This window comes from Podarcis gaigeae (assembly GCF_964106915.1).
Source record: "Podarcis gaigeae genome assembly, chromosome: 2".
NCBI lineage: Eukaryota > Metazoa > Chordata > Lepidosauria > Squamata > Lacertidae > Podarcis > Podarcis gaigeae.
Window position 1 is genome coordinate 87,107,347 of NC_139679.1, and position 13,837 is coordinate 87,121,183.

The window sequence follows — 13,837 nt, forward strand, 5'->3', positions numbered from 1 at the left end:
GCAGGTTCCCCAAGACCATCCTCCAGCTGCTAGAGCGACTCCGGAGTCTGATTATTTTTCTGGAGAATGTGGTAAACACAAATATTTTTCTCTGGCTGCTGCGGCCTGTATTTTGGACTGCCTGCCTCGTTTGCTTTGCAGATAAAAGTCTGCCCCCACATGTTGCTGACATCCAGCTGCCTGTTCCTGCGGACCATGGTAGGGCAGAAAACATCTCCGTGGGAATGCAGCGCTTCAAGCTGCTTCCTCCCTCTCAACTCCTCTTGCCTGCAGGAACCTAACGAACAGCAGGCTCTTCATCACCGTCATTTGCTCGCACTCCTTGCTTCCTTAAAATGACTGTCAGTGTCTCTTCAGAGTCAGGCAGCTCATTAGCCCTCAGAAATTCTGGCCTTGGGCCACTACATAGCTGTAGACCAGCAGCGCTGACATGCTGTCTTGTGGCTTCTTTCCAGCCAAGCCTTTTCCCTCCAGGTTGCGAGATGTTGCTGCGGAGGACGGCACATTGGTGCGCTGGCAGGAAATTGACTCATTTTTATCTCTTCAGTGTCCTGGGTACAGCATGGCCTTCCTGGTGATGATTTTCTATGGTCCTGTTCAATGTTTTATTTATTTACCCTTTTCAGTAGAGGTTTGGGATGGGAAATAATAGATTAGAAATGCAGGTAACACACTTAAACTCCCCTCCCTGACTGGTTCTTTATTGCAGGTGTATTCTGTACCATGTCCTTGACACTCTAATAAAGTGTTAGTGGTGGATTTATCCTGCTTTATTAGTTCTTCTCTGGTGCTTCTCACAGTGCTGTATTGGAGTGGGTGGGCACAACAAAACCATAGCACAACAAAAGCAGGACACATCCCTCCTCACACAAAAAACAACAACCCACCAGAAGATTTTTTTACATGAAATGTTAATGCAGGACATTACAGGACATGCATCAATTGGAAATGAAGCAGTATGTCTGCCCCCAAACTATTTCAGGTGCAAATAATATTGAAAGCGGGGTAGTTTCCCCTTTCCCAGCATTAGCTGCTGGGCAGGCAGACCTGCCCATGTGGTTCCCATGACTGTGCTGCTTCCTCTGAGTTTTGTTCCTTTTGGGTACCTGTTTCCTTTGCCCTCAGGTAGGATCTCCTTGATGCATTTACCGGGCAAGGGAAGGCAGAAGCAGGGATGGATGTATCAGCCAATTTCAGCCAGCTTTTCTCAGTCTCTCATTTTTCCAATCTTGATTTCAGTTTTCCACATTTCCACATCAGTTTGTGAACTTTTAAATTTGTGTCAGCATTTTAATACAGTTTCCTCCTTATACATTTGTTTGCAAAGCAATTTCCCCAAATATAATGCATATTTGTGTGTTATTTTCACTTCTATATGCATTTTATGTATTTTACGGAAGCACATGCATTCCCTGCCCCCTACACATTACTTGGCTGGAGAAGCATTGCAAAATTCAGGAGAAAAGTGAATTTCCAGAGGTGACTGTGTTGAAGTCCACATGCAGTCATACGTCATGTTACGTCGCTTCATGTTACATCCTTTCAGGTTACGTCCCACGGTGACCCGGGAAAGGGTTACTTCTGGGTTTTGCTGCTCGTGCATGCGCAGAAGTGCAAAATGACACCACACACATGCGCAGAAGCGGCGAATCGCAACCCACGCATGCGCAGACACGCTGCTGCAGGGTGCATTCTTTTCATGTTCCGAACGGGCCTCCGGAACGGATCCTGTTCGCAAGCAGGGGTACCACTGTATAGTTTTGAAAGTGGGCATTAGGTAGGCTTGCCTTTAAATGAAAACTGAATCAAATTTCTTTCCTGTATAGAGGTGGAAGTGCCCTCTGACTCAACCCCATCTGTCCATTGAAAGCTTACTTTTGATATTCTCCTAATCAAAATATGGAAACTATTAACCAATTATCATTAAAGGCAATTGTCAAAAAAGGATGCAAATCACCTGGAACACCTGGGATGCCTTGTTAATTTAGGAAGCATCTTGGCACAATAGGCATATTCTCTTAGTGGTTCCAGATGACCTCACAGTGACGTTTTGAATTCTGTGGTAGTGTACAATTTCAGCACGAGACATTTTAGTGTATGGTGCAGCTGATGCAATTTTTAAATTATAATACGGCATCTCCCACTGCACAAAAGTTGTTTGTGTCAGTGGAACAACACAGTAGACAACCCCCCCCCCCAAAAAAAACCTTTGGTTTCTCCAGTTAAAAGTATCTGCGCCAGAGTGAGCAACCTGCAGCCCTTGGATTGATTTCAAAGCCTCCTACAAAAAAAAAAAAAATACTTTCAGGCCCCTGGCAGGAGCAATCTGCCCATCCTGCTCCCCAACAGCCCACTAGGAAGAGAGGGAGGAAGAGACAGAATGGAGTGTCAGAAAGAGAAAGAGACATGGATACTCCACCTACTTTTGCTCTGGCCCTGCCCACCACTGACATGCAGCACCTGACAGGTTGCCCCACCTGCAAGGGAAAGTGTGACTTGGAGAGAAAGTTTCTCCAACCATGCTCTATGCCTAAGACCTGGAGGGCTGCAGGTCAATGCAGGGAATTCTGGTCCAGGTGGGTGAGATGGTCTGACCTGGAATAAGTCAACTTCTAGTGTTTCAGTGTGAAGCCAAGGCTGTGAGTCCAGTATGTGTACAGAAGTGGACACCTCATTGGAGCTTGTCTTCTTCAAAAGTCCCTCTTATCCAAACTGACCGTGTGTTTTCCATTCAGCTCCAAGGCAGGAGAACCCCATGAACGCGCTTGCATTTTGCCAGGGTGTTTTTTCTTAATAGGTCATTTGCATAAATGAAGTCATGGTCCTTTGTGTGCATTCTGCTAAAACTGGTGGAGTTATTCAAACAGGCCTGTGGTGATTGCGCAACCCTGGGGAAGTGATCTAATGCAGGTGCGTCTGCATCCAGGCTCCCGGCTCCCAATCACTTGAGCACAGGTGTATGCAATGACAGCCACAGGTGCATGCTAAGAAAGAGTGGCAAATATGCACCGCTTGAAACGAGACGGCATCCCATCATTCCCTATACCCATTGTCTTGTCGAGCACAAAGGCCTTTTTAATGCAGCGAATTCTAAATTTCCTCTAATGTAATTATAATTTGACAGCACAGCCCGTCCGACGTGCTTACACAAAAGGGAAGAGAGAGAGACAGAATTAAAGATGAGTAGGAAAATTCTAAATATAAAACAATTTGAAGATATGAGACAGGAGCTGTTTTGCGAGTGGCTGAGTCAACGTGGCTTCTTCGGGGGTCTTTCTGCTTTTGAGAAACACCGTTTCATTTCCCCCGTAAAGTTCTCCACTTTTCTAAAGTTAGCCGCAAGAGCTCCTTAAATATACCCGCAGCAGCCCCATCTGTTTTGGTCTCTCAAAACCTGACTTTCATAGCATTCCCAGAGCTACTCCTGTTTCACAGTGAGATGCATCCAAAATTTCCCTTCCCTAATTAACCCGGAATGGGGTTTGAAGAAGTTTTAGCCTCAGAGAATATCAAAATTTAGCTCTTAGCCTGGAGCCAGGCTCTGGGCTAAAGAACACATGTCACATTAGGAACTCATGCAACACATACCTTGACATCCTGGGTTTATTATGACACCTGCATAACTCACACTATCTCGGTCTCTCTTTTTCTGCCAAACACTAGTGCGCACTGTGGAGGAAGCGGCTGGGATGAAATGCGGGTTTTCCACTGTGCTGTTTCTTATCAGCCTTTGAACCTAGCATGAAGGTTAATTGCAAAAGCAGTGGCTAAATGCATGAAACTGTTTTCCAGTAGCACCGTCTTAATCATCAGTGTTGTCAAGCTTCAGGCAGACAGCAAGTTGCCTCTTACCAAGTCAGAGCATTGCTCCATCAAGCCCATTGTAGTCGACATTGACTGGCAGCAGCTCTCCAGGGTTTCAGGCAAGAGTCTTTTCCAGCCCCACCTGGAGATGCCAGGGATTGAACATGGGACCTTCTGCATCAGATCAGATGTGCTGCCTCTTGGCTACAGGCCTTCCATGTAACCCCCTCCTGTCTCTTCTTCCCTCTTTCTCTTGGGGCTGTCGCAAGTTGAGGTCTAACAGATCCACGAGACACCAGGTTGGCGAGGACTTCATGTGCGCTTTAATCGACATTAATTCTGCAAACCTGAATTTCTGGTATGGGCTTGAATCTCTCTAGCAGGATAAAGACTATCTTATACAGTGGTACCTTGGTTTTTGAGCATACCGGAAGCTGAATGTTTTGGTTTTCAAACACTGAAAACCCGGAAGTAATTGCTTCCATTTTCAAATGCGCCTCAGAAGTCAAACGGCTTCCGCTGTATGTTTTCCAATTTTTCCAATTGAACTTGTGGCTAGCTCTTTGCACCTCAGTTTTTGAACGTTTTGGAAATCAAACAGAATGGATTATGTTCGAGAACCGAGGTACCACTGTAATAATCATAATCATAATCATTTATTATTTATACCCCGCCCATCTGGCTGGGTTTTCCCAGCCACTCTGGACGGCTCCCAACAGAATATTAAAAACACGATAAAACATTAAACATTAAAAACTTCCCTAAACAGGGCTGCCTTCAGATGTCTTCTAAAAGTCAGATAGCTGTTTGTTTCCTTGACATCTGATGGGAGGGTGTTCCACTGGGCGGGCGCCACCACCGAGAAGGCCCTCTGCCTGGTTCCCTGTAACCTCCTTTCTCTCAGTGAGGGAACCGCCAGAAGGCCCTCAGCGCTGGACCTCAGTGTCCAGGCTGAACGATGCTGTGAGGGTGGAACCATTACAACTCTGTTTAGATCCACAGAGTTCTCTAGGCCAGATGCCTGTGTATTAGAGGGTGTGAGGGATGTCCATGCCCCAAGCCTTGTGTATTCAGCAGCAGGTCTGAAGAGACCCCAATGGACATTCAATGGAGTGTAACATGCAGCCTATTCCAAACAACTGGGAGTGAAGTCCAAAGTACTGATTGTGAATGTAGATTCCCCACCTCTTCTGTTCAGCAATTTTGTAAGGGCTTTGCTGAGGTTTCTTAAACAATGTTAAACAACAAACGTTATGCATTGGGTAAGAGCTGAGCTTGCCAAGTCAAAATAAATCACTTTGTAAGAATACAGGTAAGTATTTTGTAACACAGGGCAACCCTTGCAAGTAAACCTGTAAGTGTGTTGACTTGCTCAGCTCAATGGCATTGCAAGCAGAAAGGTGGCCAATTCACACATGATGCTCTGTGTCTGAAACAGGTGTGAAGGAGAGGCCCTGAGTGCTGAAGGTTCCAAGCAATTGTGTTGCTGCACTGTTAGCTTTAATAAGGACCGCTCTGACCCGCAGGTTGCTACTAGGCAGGGTTTATGAGAACTGGCCTTAAGGAAAAGCTGGTTGTCTCTTGCATGTCTGCCAGGAGTGCTCTTAAAATTTTCTTGCCTGAAAGCAGAATATTGGATTAGTCAACCCCTGGGCCCCTTTCCTACTTTGTGATTCTATTTCAAACACTTACAAGGAACTATGTGAATAACAATCTACAGATCAAAGCCTTTCTTTTTGCAGACATTTTTTGGCAGATTACAGAGGATCCCAACAGCTTTGAGAAAATTGCAAACAGGTGGCAGATAACTTATGAACAGAAAAATATGGACAACTAAATAATTTGTTCAAAATAATTTGCTCGGCGATAATAACTGCGCTGCTTTGTCTTTTTGGAGGAAATCAACATGCAAAGAATACATTGTGTCCCTTTGGTGCAAACAGCTTCTTTCCCCATTTCAAGGTTTCAACTTTTTAAAACTATTATTATTAATCCAAAAGCTATAGCCAGAATAAAAGTGAGAACTCTGATGCCTTAGCAAAAGATCAGCACCCTCATCTTTTCAGGAAGTCTTTCCTTGGGAAATTTTCACCACTAACTGCTTTTCCTATCCCTTAGGTATTTAGTTCCCACGTTGGGCAAAGGATTCCTGCATAGCAAGGAGTTGGACTAGATGCCCCTTGTGGTCACTTCCAGCTTTACAATTCTATGAAGGCTTTGTGAAAAAACAATGGACCGCCGCATCAAAATCTAGGGAGGCTTGTTTTTCAATATGAGGTATGGAAATGAAAAGTTTCTAGACATTAAAGAGGCAAAAATCTCACAACCACCTGACATGAGCGCTTACTTTCCAAGCCTGTAATTTGCTGGAATTTCTTTTCACCTTGTTTCAGTGACATCATGCATTTTTTTTTGTTCAAACATGTCTTTTGTTCCTGAGCATTTCCCAAAATTTAATTTGGGGTGCTCTGTAACCACTTTATTTTATGTATTTGATGTATGAATTGGAGGAGGGTCTAAATCACCAAACAAAGTAGGAGTAGCATCTTTTTCTTTTCTTTTTAAGGCTCTTAGGTTCTCTGCAGGATGGCCGCTGTATATTCTTGTTGTCCTCTGGTCTTGGAGCGCTGGGCCAAGGTATGCTGAGCTGGGCTGAAAATCTGTGCTGATGCTGCCTCTGTTTTGGACGTCCACTCAGGCAGAAGAAGCTGGTGGTGCACAGTGGGTTGGTGCTACGGACAAGCAGCTGCTGCTTTGCTCATTGGTCTGAGAGGATTGCACCCTGCTGGCAACTGGCTCCATGAACGTGTGTGCTGTGGTTTCGTATTTAGGAGAGAGAAAACTGGGAAGCGACACACAGAGATAAAGGAGACTAGTGAGTGTTGGGTTGATAGGTTTGTGCTTGCATGAATTTCTGCAGAGTTTTGATGTCAGGAATGGTGTGTGTGTGCTGGTTTATGTTTGCCCTTGTAGCTAGGGTGGGCAATACCAGAAAAGAGAGGAGCCTGCTCTTTAACTCCCTCCCCCAAACAGAAACATTTGTTTCTGGTGCTAATGCTGTTCTTCTTCTTCTTCTTCTTTGGTGATCACTAGTAGCTGAGTAAGATTGTCTTCCATGAACATAGTCTTAACAGTGTGTCCATAAGTGACTGTGGAGGCCAATTCTGGATACACACATCCTTCCACAATGGGTTCATAGGTTTCCAGACGGGAGTTGATCATGATGAGGGTTTGCCAAATGTGCTTGTGTCCACCTTTCGTCCTGAGTTCAAGCGTCTTCAAAGTCCAGGACACCTTTGGTAAAGGCTGTTCTCCAACTGGAGTGCTTGCAGGCCAGTGTTTCCCGCTTGTCGGTGTTTATACTACATTTTTAAATGCCTTGAGAGAGTCTTTAAAACTCTTCTGTTGACCACCAGCATTACACTTTCCATTTTTAGGTTCGGAATAGAGTAGATGATCTCACTTGCTGGATCACCACCTTGTCATGGTGAGTGAGCTTGCACGTTCCTATGACCCTTGTGAGTGAAGCCGTCGGGAGTCTTGTACTCCCAGCAGGGTCACCCAAGGCAGTAAGGGAAGGAGCTAGACAAAGAATGATTTAAAAAGTCCTCAACAGCAGAACAGGTGGAAGATAATAAGCGGTATGTTACAATGGTTGTGAAGGCGGATGAAGGCTGCAACAGATAAGAATCTACCAGTCGTTGTGACACTCATGCCATCGGAATAGAGCCTTACTGCGAAGACTTTGCGTTGGTCAGCGTGCACTGATCTACACACATGGAACAAATTCACGGATGGGTGTCTTCCAAAAACCCATCCCAAACCCAAGCTAATGCTGTAGTGGTTTGCTTTCCAGGTTGCCTCTGTTCACATATGCATTCAGTGCTGTGGCTGCCATCCCTGAATATAGACAGAAGGCTGGAATATCCTATACTTTTGGAAGAAATGTCCCCTTTGATTTGTTTGGTATGTTGGGGAGGGGCAGAGAGGCAGCGTGGTATTTCTGATGGCAGTAACACTGTTCCAGAGTTACTTTGAACTTGCTGTTCCCTTGCCCCATCGCAGTGAGCACAGCACTGCGGCTGGGAGAATGTTGCTACCTCCCTCCCCCCTCACAAGCTGCCACCACCTAGGATTTCATGTACCTCCCAGAATAAGAGTGGGAACAACGTGTATGACTAGTGTATATGCCAAAGACCTAGATGTGCATGTGATGATGCCACCTGGCAGCAGCGTGGCTGTGATGCAGAGGGCAGCTAGGCTGCGCTGCTGGTGGCAACAAACGGCAGGCGCAATCAGCATTGTTGGACAGGAGGCTGGCCTCATCAAATCCTTGCGTGCTGCATACCATTAAAACTGACACATCTTCCTAGTGCCATGCGTTGCCTAAGACGGATGCAGATTATGTGCAACACCCCGCTGTGATCTGTTACTGATGTTGCTGAAAAAAGACTGTATGTGTACGAGAGAAAACAGGAAGAAAATTGCCCCCCTGCTCTGCTTGTGCTATTTAAATTGACTGCTCTTTGTGTAGCCCTTCTGAAACTGCAACACAAGAATTTAAGGAAAGCTCGGAAAAGTATAAAGGGGAAAAAAGGGAAGCCTTTATGCTCACTTCATGCTCAGTTGCTTCATTTTGTGACAGTAATTTTTTAGGAGGGCTGTACAGCTACAGTCCCTGATGACAGATACCGCATTTTGCTGACAGCATCCCACACGGATACCCTGGTAACTTTGATTGGACTCTTTTCTATTAATGGCGTGCAAAAGTCATTTGCTGAGCCACGTGGGTACGAGGAGGGGAGGGACTACCTCGAGAGGACCTTGTTTGATGGGTTCCTCTGGCTGACTCGGGCTGCAGCTCAAGAGAAGAGCATCAGCTGCGTACAAATACTCTCGGGTTAAGTACTTGATTCATTCCGGAGGTCCGTTCTTAACCTGAAACTGTTCTTAACCTGAAGCACTACTTTAGCTAATGGCGCCTGCTGCTGCCGCTGCACCTCCGGAGCACGATTTCTGTTCTCATCCTGAAGCAAAGTTCTTAAATCGAGGTACTATTTCTGGGTTAGTGGAGTCTGTAACCTGAAGCGTCTGTAACCTGAAGCGTATGTAACCCTAGGTACCACTGTACTGGTAGTATGCTACAGCATGTTACAGAGTCTTTTGAACGGAGGGGGAGACTTAGGTCTCAAATGGAAGAAGACAACGACTGCTAGTCAGTCAAGGGTCTCTGCCCAGCAAAACATTTAGAGGGAAACCAAACATCCTTGATTTTTAACTCTCCTTTCTCTGCAGAAGAATCTTCCCCTTCCCTCTCAGGGTCAAGACCAGCCCTTACACAGGAGTCTGGATATCATCCAGAGAGAGTAAGGTAAATATCTGAGGAGCGGGAGAACATCTGTCTTGAATGCATAAGGTCCCAGGTTCAATCCTCAGCACCTCCAGGTAGGAATGAGAATACCGCCTGCCTGAAAACCTCAAGAGCTGCTGCCTTTCAGTGTTGAGAATACTGAGCTAGATGGTTTGAACTGGTATATGGCAGCTTCCTATGTTGCCAATATAGTCTGGCTCCCCTTAGTGGCTGTGAAGGACATGTGCATAGTAGTGGATTTGCTCTCCTCTCTGTGGCTAACTTCCTCGAGGGGCACATTCCATTCCTTAAAGGAAGAGGAAGAGGTCAGTGTTGCCTTAAATGCCCTCTCTGGGCTCCCCTAAAGCCCCTCTCTATGGTGCTTTGTGAGGATGGGGTAATCCTGACCCAAAGACCCGTGCTGGTGGAAAAGGTTGGTATTTGAGCTTAGTCCCTACTGGGGACTGGCTGTCAGGCCCATAGCTGTTAACTTTTCCCTTTTCTTGCGAATCCTATTCGGAATAAGGGAATTTCCCTTAAAAAAAGGGAAACGTTGACAGCTATGGTCAGGCCACAGGGAACTTTGCCAGGTAGATGTATGAAGCTCCCTTGCTGTCCTCTTCTCTGCTTCTGAGCATGCATTAAGTCTCCTGGGCACATAATTGGCCAGAGGGGGAGGAGGATTGGGATGAGATCACTGAGGGGCCAAGTATTGTATCGGGAGACAGCCTAGCTCTGCCCCATTAGTGAGGATGTCCCAGAGGAGGAGGCAGCGCCACCATTTCCAGCCCCCACCCTGCCTCCTATCAACAAGGTTTCTCAGGTGACTGAGGAGATTGCCTGGGCCTGAGTTGGTCAGTGAGCTGGCTGAGGCAATCCAGCCCCTGGCACCAGCATGAGCAGATGTGGCCGACTCACAGGGGTCTCCACTTGATTGGCCAGTCCCATTGCTTGTGGCGAGAACCATGCGAATGACTGTGCCTGCCCTGCTCTTCAGAAGACGAGCCCGAGGTGTGTCTCAAGTGTCAAGACAACACCATAGCTTGGGCCTAGGCATATGTCTCAGAGGTTTTGAACTTACAAACTGTATAGACCTGATCTGTGTTTAAGCCGTGTACTGACTTGTGGAATCAAGTCTTTAGGGATATCTAAGCTGAGTGCTGTGTTTGAGGGTGGGAGCCAGGACAGGACCGTTTAATAGGCACATGGGGGCCTCACCCCGCCCGAAGACTCATGTTGCATCTAGGTGCTTTAAAAAATCCATTCTGTGCTTTGATCTGTAATTCAGGATCTGACCTGCTTTGTACACATAATATGTGTGTTCCCCATGCACAGTAATGGAATCTAACAATGGCTCTAACATTTCCCCCCCTTTTGGTTGAAGTGGATTAAATTTACAGGCAGAGGAGCTCCACCTCCCAAGTGGATTAAGCTTGCTAAATTGCAAACCGATGGGCCCAGGAACTTTATGTGCAGGAAGTAAAAAGAATTCAGTTTCCTCCAAAATCCATTCTTTATTTTAAAAACATTTCTAGACCACCCCGGATACAAAATATGCAAGTGCAGTTTTAAAAACACACACCACGGGGAGAGAGGAGCAGAAGCAAGAGTATCTCGCTTTTTCATACCTTAAAAGAAAACAATAAATTAAATTTAACATTTTTAGTAGGGTGGATTCTCTTGCATTGCATTAAAAAAACAACACCACCTTCAGAACTTTTGTGGGGCTTGTTTGTGTTCTCTGATAGGCCTTATAATATGAGGGAGTCTAGAATGCTGCCTATGGAGTTCTGAAGAGCTTTGGGTCATTGTTATTGTGTGTGTGTTTTTTTTTTAAAAAAACACATTAAACAAAACTTTTCACTTTTTAAAAAATCCTCTGTTGCTGTGCTTTAACAAGATAATAATTTTGAAAATCCAGAGCTATTCAGTGATCCATAGGCAACATCTAGAAAAGTCAATGGACCCTGAAAAATATAGAGATAAAGGAGAACAAAAGGGACAGAAAAGCAAAACAGCATGATACTTTGCAGACTTCTGGGGTGCTGACAAACAGGCCACCACCAAAATTTATGAGAATGTCAGAAGAAGCATTGGATGCGGTATGGCAAGCTACAACTAGAAAGGTAGAAAGAAGAGAAATATGCTGGTATGGCCGCCAAGGGGTGTGGATGTCTTGAAAGGTGGCCTTTGGATCTCAGCCATAAAGAGCAATGAAGCTGTCTGGATACTAATGCAAATATTTTTTATTCTGCAACTATGGGACGCTTTAAAAAAATGCATTGATTGACTAACACCGAGGTTTGCAAAATGTTTTGCCAATAGTGACCCAACTTAGCAAGCAAATTATTAATAGGATATCTGCAGCTTCCCACCTCTCTTTTTGACAAGTCAGCATTCCTCACCACAGGGTGTTTGAGGCAGGGGTGAATTGTGCAAATCAGATGACCTGTTTCCAAGTCCCTGTGATTCACTGCATCTCTTTCCAAACACACACACCTCCTCTCCCATTTGAGCCAGAGGGGAAGTAAATTTAGCTTCTGGCATAGGGCAGATGCTGGAGAGTTGGCCTGTCTGAATGCAGACAGGTAATATGGTGCTAGAAATCACATATGTGTGTGAATTCTCCCTGCAACTGACAGCCACAAAATGTTTGCTCTCAGGGTGGAGCAATTTGGCCAGCCATAGTCTAATCGCACCTAGAATTTGCTGACCAGAGAGTTGGTTACCGCCAAGTTGCTTTTTAGCGAATCAAAAGAGTTAATTAGAAACATTTACTTCAGCTCTTAGTGCGTCCAGGATCTGACCTGTGGGAGCCACCGGCACCCTGGCTGGCATGTCTCCCTTCTCCCCGGCTCACTTCATGGTAAAAGGTCTCATTTCAGTGAGGGCAATTATTAATCTGTGCTTTTTAGAGAATGACAAATATATTATATCTGCCCACATGCACACACATTCTCTCTGCCTGATGTGTGACCCCTGTCTAAACGCCGAGCATATGGGGCCAGTTCAGTAAATGAAAAGGATTGCTTTGCAAGCTCATTACTGCTTTGAAGTCTCTCATTAGGAACAGATTCCGCTGGTGCTATCTTGCCACAACACCCTTCATTATAATGACTCTGCCGGGCATTAACACGGGTTCTGCAGCGAGCAGCTCCCCCACTGGGCATTAACTAGGGGCTCCCGCAGGTGCTCACTATTAGGCTGCCTTTGTAAATGCACAATTCAGAAAGCTGATTGCAATTAATCTGGGAGCAACGGTGGGAAAGAGAAGATTGGGGGGAAATGGTCCTTCTTCCTGGGTGAAGAAAGGAAACTTCCTCTGGGGTGCTGTTGAAAGGATGCTGAATTTAATGGGCCTTTCCTCATGGTGGCAATCACCGTGGGAAGTAAAAAATAAATAAAAATGGAAGGCAATAGCAATGATTACAACAAACAGAAAGGGCGAGGATCTCTACAGGTGCTAGGAAGTTATGATGAATGCTATAGCCCAGTGTATTTTGGACAGAAAGTCTTCAGAAGCAACTCATTTTTCGCCCAGAACTGTCCATTTGTGCATCTCCTAGACACACAGATTACAGTTTCTACCTGACATGCATTGTCCTAGAGCAGCTTTTCCCAACCTGATGCCCCCCAGAAAGATTCACCTTAAGCTCCATGGCCTTTGGATGCTGGATGGGGCTGCTGGGAGTTAAAGTCTAGAACATCACCAAATTGGGGAAGGCTGGTCTAGAGCATTTCAACACAATCAACTATTTGCTAGTTCCTGCTGAGATATTTTTTGCTGTTTCTTCCGACAACGATCCTTACATAAATAGGATGTCATTTCACCACAATCTCTACTGCTTTGCTAACAAGACTTGACCAAATTTGCAGTGAATGTATTAATGCATCTTTCATGCGGTCTGATATTGGTTGTATTTCATACTGCATCTTTGCATTCGGATTTCTGCACCCTCTAGAACACATGAACATGCTGATCGTTACTCTTTCCAGTGATACCATCTTAGAAGTTCATCCTTCATTTGCAAGTGCACAGTTAGACTAGATTGGGGAGGGGGGACTTCCACATGGATGCACAAGCATGAAAACATTTTTTCAATTGTAAAAAAAAAAATGTGATAATTTCATAATAGTTGGAGAACTGGATTTTTTTTTTTTAAAATGTCAGTTTCCTTCATGCTCAGATAGGGTGAATCTCATAAGATGGCAGAATATAAACAAGACTATTCCTATATATGAGGGTGGTCTCGGAGGGGGAAGATAAGAGATGATGGGAGGTTACAAGAACAAAGCATGATCTTATCAGGCAAGCATAAAGTGAAATAAATCAACTGTTTCATAGTGGAGCGAAGTAAACAGTGGGGTCCTCCAAGGATTTGCATTTAGACCAGTGGCTTTAATTTATCCAAAACTGTCTGGGTCAGGGTTGAATTGCAAGGTTTGCTGATGGCATGAAATTATTCAGAACGAGATGGTGAAAGAGTCACAAAAGGATATTTGGCAACAGACTGACTGGGCATGAGAAAGGAGGATGAAGCTGAGAGAAGTACAAAGTGAAGCACTTGGGTCAGAACAAAAGTTTCCACAGTGTTTTTGATAGTCCTCCTTTGGTCATTTGGGGCTGATTGACAGTATGTGGGGAGAAAAAGGCTGACTCTCTCCTGATTCTTCCCTTTTTTT

The 13,837-nt window shown here is 45.1% G+C and overlaps 2 long non-coding RNA genes across 2 annotated transcripts in view; one reads left to right on the forward strand and one right to left on the reverse strand.

Annotated features, from left to right (window-relative positions):
- The window catches only part of LOC310836497, a 273,260-nt gene that overhangs the window by 19,382 nt on the left and 240,041 nt on the right, over positions 1-13,837 (reverse strand). The window lies entirely within an intron of this gene.
- LOC310836521 overlaps positions 1,041-13,837 on the forward strand; it is a 31,770-nt gene continuing 18,973 nt past the window's right edge. The window contains exons 1-2 of the long non-coding RNA XR_014560101.1: positions 1,041-1,125; positions 4,088-4,162. This is a non-coding gene — a long non-coding RNA (uncharacterized lncRNA). The remainder of the gene's footprint in view (positions 1,126-4,087; positions 4,163-13,837) is intronic.